A 13,592-nucleotide genomic window follows, 5' to 3' on the forward strand; every position below is an offset into this window, starting at 1 on the left:
AGGCACCTTCAAGCAAGACTTAAGTATGCTCGGGACAACCTGGAGAAAAATTATTCATACTGGAAGCGTGTCTTATGGTCTGATGAGACTAAACTAGAGCTCTTTGGCCACAGGGACACTGCTTATGTTTGGAGAAAAAAAGGACAGGCATTCAACCCAAAGAACACCATCCCCACAGTGAAGCATGGTGGTGGGAGTATTATGCTATGGGGATGCTTCAGTGCTTCTGGAACTGGAAATCTTGTCAAGGTGGATGGAATCATGAATAAAGAAAAATATGTGACTATTTTGAAAGAGAACCTTAAGCAGTCAGCTGTGAAACTGGGTCTGAGACGTCACTTCATTTTCCAACATGACAATGATCCTAAACACACATCCCTCCTGGTGAAGAACTATCTCCAGATGACCAAAGTGAATGTCATTGAATGGCCTGCACAAAGCCCTGACTTAAATCCAATAGAAAATCTGTGGGGTGACCTAAAGAAAAATGTCCATGCAAGACAACCATCGAATCTAGAGGAACTTGAGAGATTTGCCAAAGAAGAATGGGCCCGGATTCCTCAAATGAAGTGTGAGAGACTTGTTGTAAACTACAACAAACGTCTGCAGGAAGTAATCCAGCAAAAAGGATACACAATTAACTATTAGGATGTGGGGGGCTAATAATTTTGACCCTGATAGTTGTGTTTTGTGTAATATCTTCATTTCTGAGTGGAATACAATATAGTGTAAGCATCCAAAATAAAACTACGATGTCTAAAAAAGCTGTGTTTAGTTTATTTTGCTCTGGTTAATATCACTTGGAAAATCCTTAGAAAACAAGGACTATTTTGTAAGGGGGCTAATAATATCGTCCTCAACTATATATTGTGGCGTGAAGGTCCCGCAAGGAGGAGGTTCGCTGTCTCCCAGAGACAGATCCGGAGCTCCAGCTCCTGCAGCACCGGACAGCGCCCGAAAGCACATGGCCAGGATCAACAAAGCTCCCGCTCCTTCAGCACCAAGGACAGCGCACTGATCACCTGCGTGCTGGAGGAGCAGACGAGGCGCGGCTGGCAGCCACTAATCAGGACGCTGCCTGAGAGTGGAGCTGCCCTTTAAAAGCCTCAGTATTACTGAGGCGGAGTTGAGTATGGTTTGGCTTGTCCCCAGCTCCACACTAACACTTTTTCCTGTCTCTCCTTGACTTAGAAGGCTGAATCTGGACCCGTTGCACAAAGGGATCCCCGCCCTAAAACTCCAGTCACTGGATTGACTAACCTCTAGCCTGGTGGTTCCTACAGCCTCGGTCATCTGAACCAGGGACTTTACCTTTTCACAGTTTTTCTTTTTCCCCTTTTATTAATAAACGCCCTACGGGGAGCTTTTTGTTGAACCTGCCTCTGACTCCTGCTTCAACTGGGTCCTCCTAGCTAGGTTGCTCACACTGGTGGAGAATGCGGGAAACTGGACCCTTTTGAAGGAGAGGCAGGTGTAAATATATATAAATTATAATTAAAAAAAAAAAAAAAAAAAAATTTTGACAAATATTTTTGGAGTCTTGGCCTTAACCTCCCGGTTCTCTGTCGGAAGCTCCTCTATAGCCTCCCGAACAGAGCCCCCAACGAGGAAGACGTCTTTCTCCCTCTCTATTTTTTTTCTCTCTCTCACTCTCTCAGAGATGGACCAGGTACTCCAGCATCTCTTGGAGACCAGCCTCCAACAGCAGGAGGTCACCCGGGAGTTGGCGCGAGGGCTCCGGGAGCTGACGGAGGATCTGCTCTCCTCCCGTCGTGCAGGACAGCTGGCTTCGCTCCCTGATCCCCGTCGCAGTGTTCACCAACTCCTGACCAAGCTGGCTCCGGGAGACGATGTGGAGGCCTACCTGTACACATTTGAGGGGATTGCAGAGAGAGAGTTATGGAACAAGGAGGAGTGGACCAACATCCTGGCCCCCTTTCTTACCGGCGAGGCCCAGTTGGCCTACTTCTCCCTGCCCCCTATCCAAGCTCAAGATTACGAGCTTTTAAAGGAGGAGATTCTGGCCCGTGTAGGTCTAGGGCCGGCAGCATCAGCCATATCATTTTATAAATGGACTTTTAAGCCCAATGCTCCCCCCAGGCCCCAAATGACCCAGCTCCTCCGCCTAGCCAAAAGATGGCTGCAGCCAGACCAGACTAGCTCTGAGGGTGTAGTAGAGAGAGTGGTAGCTCACCACTTCCTCCATACACTGCCTTCAGAGTTACAAACAGCAGTGGGCCTGCAAGGAGCTCCGACCATGAGAGGGATGGTTGAGGCCACCGAGTCGGCGCAGACCATCTTATCCATGGCAAGACCCGTAGAGAAAAGAAGCCCTGGTCCTTTCCCTACCCAGAAGGATAGGCCCCTTTTTTCCGGTGTCCCTCTAAACCCCACTAGAGGTCCTAGACCTGGTTTTAGGCCCAAAGAGCCCCCGCTGGGGCTGATTGACGAGCCCATGAACACAGCCCCAGAAAGTCCACATCGCCCAACCCCAGCCGCAAAAGCCTGGTTAGCAGGCTGTGGACTCCACACTGGTCTGGCCCGACCCATCCCTCGCTGCACTCTCCAGCTCAATGGCCGCCGAGTGCAAGCCGTCCTGGATTCCGGGAGTACAGTCACCTTGGCCCGTCCCGAGGCCATTCCCTGGGTACGTGCAGACTACACCACCATAAAGGTCAGCTGTGTCCATGGGGATCAAAAGACCGTACGGACCGCAAAGGTGTCCCTAGGCCGCCCCCAGCAGCAGTGGCCCATCACCATTGGCCTCGTCCCCGATCTTCCCGTCTCCCTCCTCATCGGCAGGGATTACCCGCAGTTTGAGGAAGAGCTGAACAGAGCCTCACAGTTTCGGCCCGGTCACAGAAGTGGGAGAAGAAGGGGGCCATCCCTCCGACCTGCCCTGGCTGCGAGCGGCCGGAGCCCCTCCGAGGAAAGCGCCTCCGAAGGTGAGAGAGACCCACTATCTAATCCTCTGTTCTCTCTCCATCAGCAGGTCCTCCGAGAGGGGTGCTTTAGCCGCGAGCAGAAGGAGGACCCCAGGCTCAAAAACATCTGGGAGGCCATCGCCGAGATTGATGGGAGGGCCGTGGGACCCACGGCACCAGCTCCACCATATTTTATGGTCAGGGATCAGCGTGCCTACAGGGTGGTGAAAATCAATGGGGAGACCGTGGAGCAACTCCTGGTGCCGACCCGACACGTGGACAAGGTGATGCACCTAGCACATCACCATCCGCTGGGGGGTCACCTAGCAATGGAGAACACCTTGGCCCGGATTCAGCAACGGTTTTACTGGCCAGGCATCCGGGCTGAGGTCAAAAACCACTGCCGGCGCTGTTCCACGTGTCAGCTTACCAGCCCCTACAAGCCGGCCCCGGCTCCTCTAGTACCCCTCCCCATCATCGACACCCCGTTTGAGAGGCTCGGGATGGACATCGTGGGCCCCCTGCCGAAGTCAGGGCGGGGACATGAGTACATCCTTGTCCTGGTCGACTATGCCACTCGCTTCCCAGATGCGGTGCCGCTCCGGAAGGCAACCTCGAAGGCAATCGCTAAAGAGCTGGTGCTGCTGATGAGCAGAGTGGGGATCCCAAAAGAGATCCTCACGGACCAAGGTACGCCCTTTGTATCCAAGCTTATGAGTGATCTTTGTCGTCTCCTTCAGGTGCGGCACCTCACCACCTCGATCTGGCATCCCCAAACAGACGGACTGGTTGAGCGATTTAACCAGACGCTCAAAAAGATGCTGAAACGGGTGGTCGAGAAAGAACCCCGGGATTGGGACCAGCTCATCCCCCACACACTCTTCGCTGTCAGAGAGGTGCCCCAAGCATCGACCGGCTTTAGCCCCTTCGAGCTTCTCTACGGCAGGAAACCCCGAGGACTGCTCGACGTCATGAAGGAAGCATGGGAGAGTCAGCCTTCACCTTTCAGGTCGGTGATTGAGCACATACAGTCCATGCAGGAGAAGATCAACTCTGTGCTTCCTCTGGTGCGTGAACATATGCAGCAGGTGCAGCAGGCCCAACAACGCACCTACAACCGCCCTGCTGTTTTGAGAGAATTCCAGCCAGGAGAGAGAGTCATGGTCTTAATACCTACCACCACCTGCAAGTTCCTGGCTCGCTGGCAGGGTCCATTCACTATCCGGGAGAAGATCAGCCCAGTGAATTACAGCGTGGACCAACCAGACAAGCGGAAAAAGACACAGGTATACCATATCAACTTGTTAAAGAAATGGATTGAACCACCACCGCCTGTGTCTTTGTTCACCCAGGTTCCTGAGTGTCGAGCCAGCATGGAGGTGCCGTTGGGCGAAGACCTGTCTCCTTCCCAGCAACAGGAACTGCGGGAGTGCATCGACAGGCATCACCGCCTCTTCTCGGAACTACCTGGCCGATCCCAAGTGCTGCATCACCGGATCTCTACCCCTCCAGGAGTCGTTGTGAGACAGCGACCCTACCGTCTTCCCGAGGCCCGCAGGAAAGCTGTGGAGGAGGAGGTAGAGAAAATGCATAAGCTGGGGGTGATAGAAGCGTCATCGAGCCCATGGTCCAGTCCAATAGTCCTGGTGCCCAAACCGGACGGCTCGTGGCGCTTCTGTAACGACTTCCGCAGGCTGAATGAGGTATCCCGGTTCGACGCATATCCCATGCCCCGAGTGGACGAACTCATCGACCGTCTGGGAAAGAGCCGGTATATCTCCACCCTCGACCTAACAAAGGGATACTGGCAGGTACCACTGGCTCCAGAGGACCGAGAGAAGACGGCGTTCGTCACTCCCTCAGGTCTATGGCACTACTCGGTCCTGCCGTTCGGGCTGCATGGTGCACCGGCCACCTTCCAGAGGTTGATGGACATCATCCTCCGGCCCCATCACAGCTTCGCCGCAGCCTATATGGATGACGTCGTCGTCCACTCAGAGACGTGGGCCGAGCACCTACTCCACCTGGACCGCGTACTGACAGCCATCCAGCAAGCCGGTCTCACTGCCAACCCCCGAAAATGCCGTCTCGGACAGTCCGAGGCGCAGTACTTGGGGTACAAGATCGGCAGAGGTCTCCTAAAGCCACAGGAAAAAAAAGTTGAGGCGGTGAAGAACTGGCCCACTGCCCGCACGAAAACGGACGTCCGCGCCTTCCTGGGACTCGCTGGATACTACAGGCGGTTCGTCCCTCACTTCGCCTCCATAGCCGCTCCACTCACGGACTTGATCAAAAAGGCCGCCCCGGAGAAAGTGAACTGGACCCCCGAAGCACAAACTGCATTCACCGACCTGAAGGGTAGGCTTTCTTCCCAACCTGTGTTGAGGAACCCTGACTTTAACCAGCCTTTTGTCCTCCACACAGATGCCTCTGAGACAGGGCTGGGAGCAGTCCTCGTGCAGGAGTTCGACGGAGAAGAGCATCCCATCCTCTACCTGAGTCGGAAGCTCATCCCCGCCGAAACACGCTACGCCGCCCTGGAGCGAGAAGCCCTGGCCATTAAATGGGCGGTGGAAGAACTACGCTACTTCCTAATTGGTAGGCAGTTCACCCTGGTGACTGACCATGCGCCATTGAGGTGGGTCTCCAAATATAAAGACACCAATGCTCGTGTGACCAGGTGGTTCCTAGCCCTCCAGGAATTCTCGTTCCAGGTCCGGCACCGACCAGGCAAGGACAACGAGGATGCGGATGCTCTCTCCCGAAGATGCCCGGAAGATCTGTCCCTGTGGTGTCAGCTAAGGGGGGGGTACTGTGGCGTGAAGGTCCCGCAAGGAGGAGGTTCGCTGTCTCCCAGAGACAGATCCGGAGCTCCAGCTCCTGCAGCACCGGACAGCGCCCAAAAGCACATGGCCAGGATCAACAAAGCTCCCGCTCCTTCAGCACCAAGGACAGCGCACTGATCACCTGCGTGCTGGAGGAGCAGACGAGGCGCGGCTGGCAGCCACTAATCAGGACGCTGCCTGAGAGTGGACCTGCCCTTTAAAAGCCTCAGTATTACTGAGGTGGAGTTGAGTATGGTTTGGCTTGTCCCCAGCTCCACACTAACACTTTTTCCTGTCTCTCCTTGACTTAGAAGGCTGAATCTGGACCCGTTGCACAAAGGGATCCCCGCCCTAAAACTCCAGTCACTGGATTGACTAACCTCTAGCCTGGTGGTTCCTACAGCCTCGGTCATCTGAACCAGGGACTTTACCTTTTCACAGTTTTTCTTTTTCCCCTTTTATTAATAAACGCCCTACGGGGAGCTTTTTGTTGAACCTGCCTCTGACTCCTGCTTCAACTGGGTCCTCCTAGCTAGGTTGCTCACAATATATATATATATATATAGTATATATATATATATATATATATATATATATATATACTGTATATGTTGCGACCTAAGATTATCATGCATCTGTTGCAATTTCACTGGTTATGTATGTAACTTTTATGATGTATATGATTGGGTGTTAAAAAATAGAATAAATACATTTTCCAACATGTTTCAATCAATCAATTGGGAAAAACATTGAGGGTGAGCCTCATTTATGTTGTGGCCAAGCACTTCTAACATCAAAGAGATTGAAAACTTGGTATAATAAATAGTAAAAAGAAAAAAAGTGGTATTTATCTAAAATAAACAAGCATTTATAAAGTTTTAAGCTACTATATTGTATGGCAAAAATCATGATCACAATTATTTTTGTGTTCACAGTTATTTCACATGATTATTCATTGGCTTTGGTAACATTGTGAATTTATGGAGCGTTGACAATAGTTTTTAAGCACAGCACTGCACTGCAATGCTAAGGCTTTTTACCAGACAAAAATAATAAACTGCTTTATTGCTTAATATATTACTACTATGTACTTGAGCCTACAGTGATATTGGTAGGCTATTTACATGTTGATATATGCAGCGCAAAATAACATACCAACGTAGCCAGTCGCTATCAGGCGGACTAAACCATTTTGCGCCTCCAGGAGGGGGCCTAAAGTTCATTCTCTCAGTTGATGTTATCAATATATTTGATAGATTAATTAATAAATAGTTAATTGGAGGGCCCAATTCAATAATAAAAATATAAAAATAAATAAATAAATAAATCAGGATTTTTATGGGCCCCTCTCCCTACTCGGGCCCTGGGTAGTCAGGTCCACTTTTCCCCCAGTACCACCCCCATGGTCACCAGTAATGAATCTCAGAGCTGAATGGTAGATTGAGGTAGATTAATGGTTTGAGAGCACTGGCGGAGCACAGTCCAGGACTATGACTATGACTCAAAATGTTTCATAAACATTACTTAAACAATTTTAAAGGACCCTGTCATTAGGTAGAATAGAATAGAAAAATTTATTATGTAATGCATGAACAATCTGTTTTACGATCCTGCCGACTACGCCAACTGCTTCATTTTACACCCATCAGAAAGTACATAGAGTCATTATAGACGATAAAAGATATTCTAGTGCTGTTTTTCAGTATTTTTAAAAGCTAAAATTAACAATGTTTAGGTGATTAGTGCTCACAATCAGTATCAGTACAATTACCAAAGAAATCAATTGATTATATACTGAAGTCTCTAAAAGAAAACCGTACATTTCAAACTCAATCTAAGTGAAGGCCTGATGAAGGAAATACTACATATACAGACTCGTCAAACCGGTCTCATCGCTTCTGTTGCCAACATACTGCACAGGTAAAAAAAAGAAAAAGAAAAAGAGCTATGGGTCCACAAAACAATTTGATAAATTGATAAAAATATTTATCATTATATTAAATTAAAACAAATAATAAAAAATGTCATGCCTTGTAATTGTTGTGAGAATGAATGGCAACCTTACAAAGCAATGTATTTTACATTTATAACTTAACTGTCCCAACTTGAAATGGAAAAAAAATATATATATTTATATTAATAAATTAAATAATGTTTAGCAGATAAAACATAAAATACATTGCGTTGAAATTGTCTGTAAAATAAATGTAAGAAACAATCAACGTTCCTATTTCAAATAAAAATATAAGATTAGCCCTCTTGAAATGTTTGGTTTAAATTTACATTAAAATGATATTACAGTTTGGAATAATATGTTATTCAATTAGATATTTATGAGACAAAAATAACAACTGCATTTCTGCCTAGAAAAGACAGAAGCTTATTGATGACAAACAAAATTCTTTGGCCAAGATGCAACTGTACATGCAGTGAATGCTGGCTCTGTAAAATATAATTATATATAAATATGTTTTGTCAGTTGGAGCTTGTTTTTTTTTTCATTCATCGTGGGAAAGTATTAAGAGATGACAGTGTTATTATGGAAGAAATCCAGATAACATCTGAATAACTATGAAAGTATATGAATAAGGACGCTGTTTATTCTTTATCTCAGGTTATGATATGATGTTACAGATGGGTAATTCCAAAACCACAGAGCTCTACAGTGCATTATACACTGATGCAAAGATAGCATGCAAAATTCTGAATTTATATTTTGTGTTTCCTTCTCTCTCTTTCTCTCTCTCCCTCGCTCTCTCTCTCTCTCTTTCTCTCTCTCTCTTTCCCACGCTCTCTCTCTCCCTCTCACGCTCTCTCTCTCTCTCTTTGTAGTATCAGTAGTAATAGTACTACTATGTTTTTAAACATATTGCAAATGATAAAACAAAATAAAAAAATAACTTTTAAAAATGTAAATGCTGTGCTGTCTAGTTAAGCTATTCTACTTCATTTTGGAACATTGCTGTGAGGATTTTATTGCATTCACTGACAGGAGTCAACGTTAATATCAGACATAATTCTGTATAAGAACAGAATTTTGCATATTTTCAGCTCATTATTCATTAAGGTTCATTAGTGTATTCTTGCTGGGTATTGCGTGGTCATCGGGGGCAGTTCCACTGAGTTGGCAGACCGGGGTGGTGGATCCCCCTATTCAAAAAGGGGGACCAGAGAGTTTGTTTCAACTACAGGGGAATCGCACTCTTAAAGCTCCACTAGGTAGGATTGAGATTTTGTGCTCGTGGGCTCCCCCTACAGTTGTAGAGTGTAATAAATGTTTCAGGCGGATTAGTTTCTCTTTCTCGTTTTCTGGATTTCACAGACATATTCATTCTCTTTCCAGCTTCATCCAGAGTGTCTGTATATTATTTAGTAAAGAATGAACCAGTAGTCCTTGTAGAACTGTTAGAACTAAAGGTCGGAAAGCAGGTCGCAGTTCTTGTGAGCGTTGGTCGAGGCCACCTCGGAAAACTTACAGAGTCTGGTTACAGAGCACCGCTATTCCTCCTATTACACCTCAATGCAGCGCTGCAGTGAGTTTCAAGCTGTAATTTTACTACTTTAAAAAGATATAAAAAATCAAGGAAATCCTACCTAGTGGGGCTTTAAGACTCCCTGGTAAGGTCAAACCTCGGATTCAGGAAGAGCAGTGTGGTTTTCGTCCTGGCCGTGGAACACTGGATCAGCTCTACACCCTCAGAAGGGTCTTGGAGGGGTCATGGGAGTTCGCCCAATCAGTCTACATGTGTTTTGTGGACTTGGAGAAGGCGTTCGACCGTGTCCCTCTGGGAATCTTGTGGGGGTACTCTGGGAATATGGGGTACCAAGGTTGCCCTGGCGCAGCCGAGGTGTTGAGGAGATCCATTTTGGTGGCATTAGGGATAGCATCTCTGCTTTTTGCGGATGCTGTGGTCCTATTGGCTTCATCAGCTCGTGATCTACATCTCTCGCTGGAGCAGTTCGCGGCCAAGTCTGTGGCCATGGTCCTGAGCCAGGAAAGTGTGGAATGCCCTCTCCGGTTCGGGGTTGGGGAGGAGGTCCTGCCTCAAGTGGAGGAGTTTAAGTATCTTGGGGTCTTGTTCACAAATGCAGGAAAAATGGGGCGGGAGATTGATAGACAGTTTAGACAGATAGATTTTCGCCTGTGTTTTTAAAAATATCTTCATCCACATGGAAGCGCCATACCACTCAAAAACGCTGAAATGAACAGGGGTTCTCTAGATGTTTGGACGTTTTCTCGCCACTCGTCCGTAACAGCTACTTCATTTTTAAAATGTCCCACCAGGTGTTTGTTGGTCCAGGCCTGCACCAGAATCTCCGTTCACGGAAAAAAAACTGCATGCAGCACATTTCAGTAACGTTTCCTCTGCTGTGTTCGGTGATGTGAGAGTTACATAAAATGAAGGTGTGAACATGTTATTAATCCACACATTGCAGAGAGAACAGAACCAATCCAGGTGCTGCCCCTGTTTCAGGCTTTACGGTCAGGTAAATTACGCTCACTGGTTTATACTGATTACATACAGCACACCTGATCCAACTAATCAACTAATTACCTGCCCTGGCTACGGTGAGCTGAGTGATGCACCTGGAAAACTAGCATTACAGTGTTACTCCAAAACCACAGAGCTAACCCATCTAACTGAAGAACCACAGAGCTAATCCAGCTAACTGAAGAACCACAGAGCTAATCCAGCTAACTGAAGAACCACAGAGCTAATCCAGCTAACTGAAGAACCACAGAGATAACCCAGCTAACTGAAGAACCACAGAGATAACCCAGCTAACTGAAGAACCACAGAGCTAACCCAGCTAACCGAAGAACCACAGAGCTAATCCAGCTAACTGAAGAACCACAGAGCTAATCCAGCTAACTGAAGAACCACAGAGCTAACCCAGCTAACCGAAGAACCACAGAGCTAACCCAGCTAACCGAAGAACCACAGAGCTAATCCAGCTAACTGAAGAACCACAGAGTCTAAAACACTTGACGTAAAAATGCTTAATGTGGGTTTCCTTTCCACTGAAGCCTGTTATAAGGACGAATCTTAACGTGGCTTAATGTATTAAAACAACGAGCCACAAACACCAAACGTCTCTAATTTATTTCACTGCATAATAAACTTAATCAGAATCTTAATAAAATAAACAAACTCCTGCATTATAACCCACATTACTGACCCGCTGTAAAATCCAGAGGGGCTGGGGAGGAAACAGGCTGGATGAAGAGCTCCAGTAACAGTAAATTATGTATTTTGAGTTTGCTGGTGTAGCTGGTCTGTCAGTGTATCCAGGGTGGTGTTGGATCAGTATAATTAAAGCTCATACTGATAGAGGTGTGTGTAGAACAGTTACACACGCCACTATCACTGGTCTCAGCTACACTGGTAAAACGTGTTTCAGAGTTTAAAGCTGGTTTTGGGTAATTCCAAGCTGTTGGGTCAGAGAGGGCAGTTAGTTCCTTACTTGGATCAGCTGGGTGTTAATATAGACTGTAAACGGCCGTAGTTCACTGTTGTTGCACCGAACAGAGTCCCCTCCCGATCGCTAAGCTAATGCTAAACAAAAAGCAGACATGCGCAGACTAGCTGTGTGACAGAGTTTTCAAAAAGCTCAGTTTTCCCCCGTCCACACGGTTCCGCTGGAGCGTAGTTTTCATAAATCTCCACCTTGTAAGGTGTTTTCGAAAAGCTCCGTTTTCTGTGACCGAAAACGCTGTTTTTTGTGTGGACGAAAGGCCAAAACGTAGAGATAACAGGATGAAAATGGATGGATGGTGTATTCTTAAGATCAATGTGGGACAGTGTGGACAATGGAAAGCAAAAAAAAAGTGCAATTTTTTTTTTACTTTTTTTTTTACATTTATTTGATTTTTTTTTTTTTTTTTTTTTTTTTATTTATTTATTTATTTGATTTAACCAGAGACTTTTAAAAAGATGGACGCCGCGTCGCCGTTTCCAATCATTCAATGAAAATGAAGCCAAAATCTTCCTCCATGTTGGGGATCCTGAAACCGGAGTCTGTAGCGCGCAGTAGAGACCAGAGGAGGGAGAAAGACTGTGGAGAGACTGCCCACTCATTTAAATAACCCCGCCCCTGCGGAGCGGAGACGGCGGTCTGTTATTTGGTCCCGCCCATAAGCAGCCCTTTTACAATAACCACACCTTTTTGAATAGAGCTGAATAACGTTTTTAAAAACGAATTCTGTGGGGATATAAAAATGTAACAATATAAGCAGAGGTTACACTAGCTGCTGCATTTAAATAATGGAGGTAGAATAACAGTATATTGGAAAAAAACGTGATTGAAAGTTGTTTGTTTTGCCATTGAAACCTATGGTAATGGGTGGGGTTACACAGCTTTCTGCAACCGAACAGCAGGGGGCGCCCAACCTGTCCAGCTATATACAGTCTATGGATTTAACTGTTTAAATTAATTTCATTTAATAATATACTTTACATCCATTCCTGCATTTCAGCCCTGCTGCTCATTATCTATACAACCCATCATCTGATTAAAACATTCAAGATTCCTAACAACAACCTGGAATGATCATTTCAGTCCCCAACAAAAATCATCAAACCTGACTGAACTGGAGATGATTAGTAAAGAAGAATGAACCAAAATACCGTCAACCAGAAACTTCAACCAGACTCTTATTGGAAACTATAGGCACTTTTTTATAGCAGCATGGATGAGTGTGAATGAATAGCATCACCCGGATAAAGTAACTCAGTGTAGTTTTATATATTTGAAATGTTATATCAATATATTTTTTTATTTTACATGTATATTTTCTATACTTGTAAAAAAGAGATATGCAGGATGGAATATGCTACACAGAAAAATAAACTGTTTTTGATTTCTGATGGTTTTATCTCAGGGCATGATCTAAACGAAATCAGCCTGGAGGAACACGCTGGAAAAACCCCAATATTTGTTTGAACTGAAAAATGTAAATGATTGACCCTCATGCTATAGCACTTCAGTGTTGGGAATTCCAGTGTTTAATTCTGATCCACTGCTCGCGGACACGGAGTTTAACACAGATGATCACTCAAAATGAGAAGAATTATCACTGATCTGTTTACATGTGAGTATTTTTCACCTTTTATTTAATTACAACAAAAAGTTATTTTGCTATAATTTAGTATAAGTGAGTAATTCTAGGAATCTCGGATGAATATATTTAGTATATATCTAATTATATGAATGCAATTATATAAATAATTATCTGAATGCACTCTCAAGCTTTAGATGAAGCTTATTCTAGGACTCATTAGGCTCTAATGTTGGGTGTTCAGGTTGTTTTTGGTCAGTGTAATATAGTGTAATTTAAGTTTATCAGTTCAATTTTCATTTTTTCTGACCATTTAAGAACAATTTTGGTGTGGTAAAGAAGATATTATTAGTATATCATTAGTAAATTCCAACTTTCAGTTTATTTATGTTCTTATTTTTATTTTTTAATTTATATTTATCAATATATTTTGTTCATATCAAAAAAAGCAAAAAAAGGGAGAAATTTGTGAGAAATGATGGATTTGTAGAAGACATGGAACTGTGAAGAATCAAAAAGTGGTAAACAGTTCATTTTTGTAAAAGTTGAAGTTTGAATCCAATTTCAAGCAGAAAACAAATAAAAGAATAATACTTTCACTTTTTACTCTTTGATATTAATGTTATAAGAGATATTAGTTAGCAGGGTCACTTTAACACTGTACTTCTGAAGTCATTTTAAACATAATAAATATATAAATATACTCCACTTTTGTACAGACAAACTGTCCCTCACACTGTGTTTAAATGTCTTGATGAACGGCCCAATAGAAACTCTTCAAAA

Source organism: Astyanax mexicanus, chromosome 21, assembly GCF_023375975.1.
Source record: "Astyanax mexicanus isolate ESR-SI-001 chromosome 21, AstMex3_surface, whole genome shotgun sequence".
In the NCBI taxonomy this organism is placed as follows: domain Eukaryota; kingdom Metazoa; phylum Chordata; class Actinopteri; order Characiformes; family Acestrorhamphidae; genus Astyanax; species Astyanax mexicanus.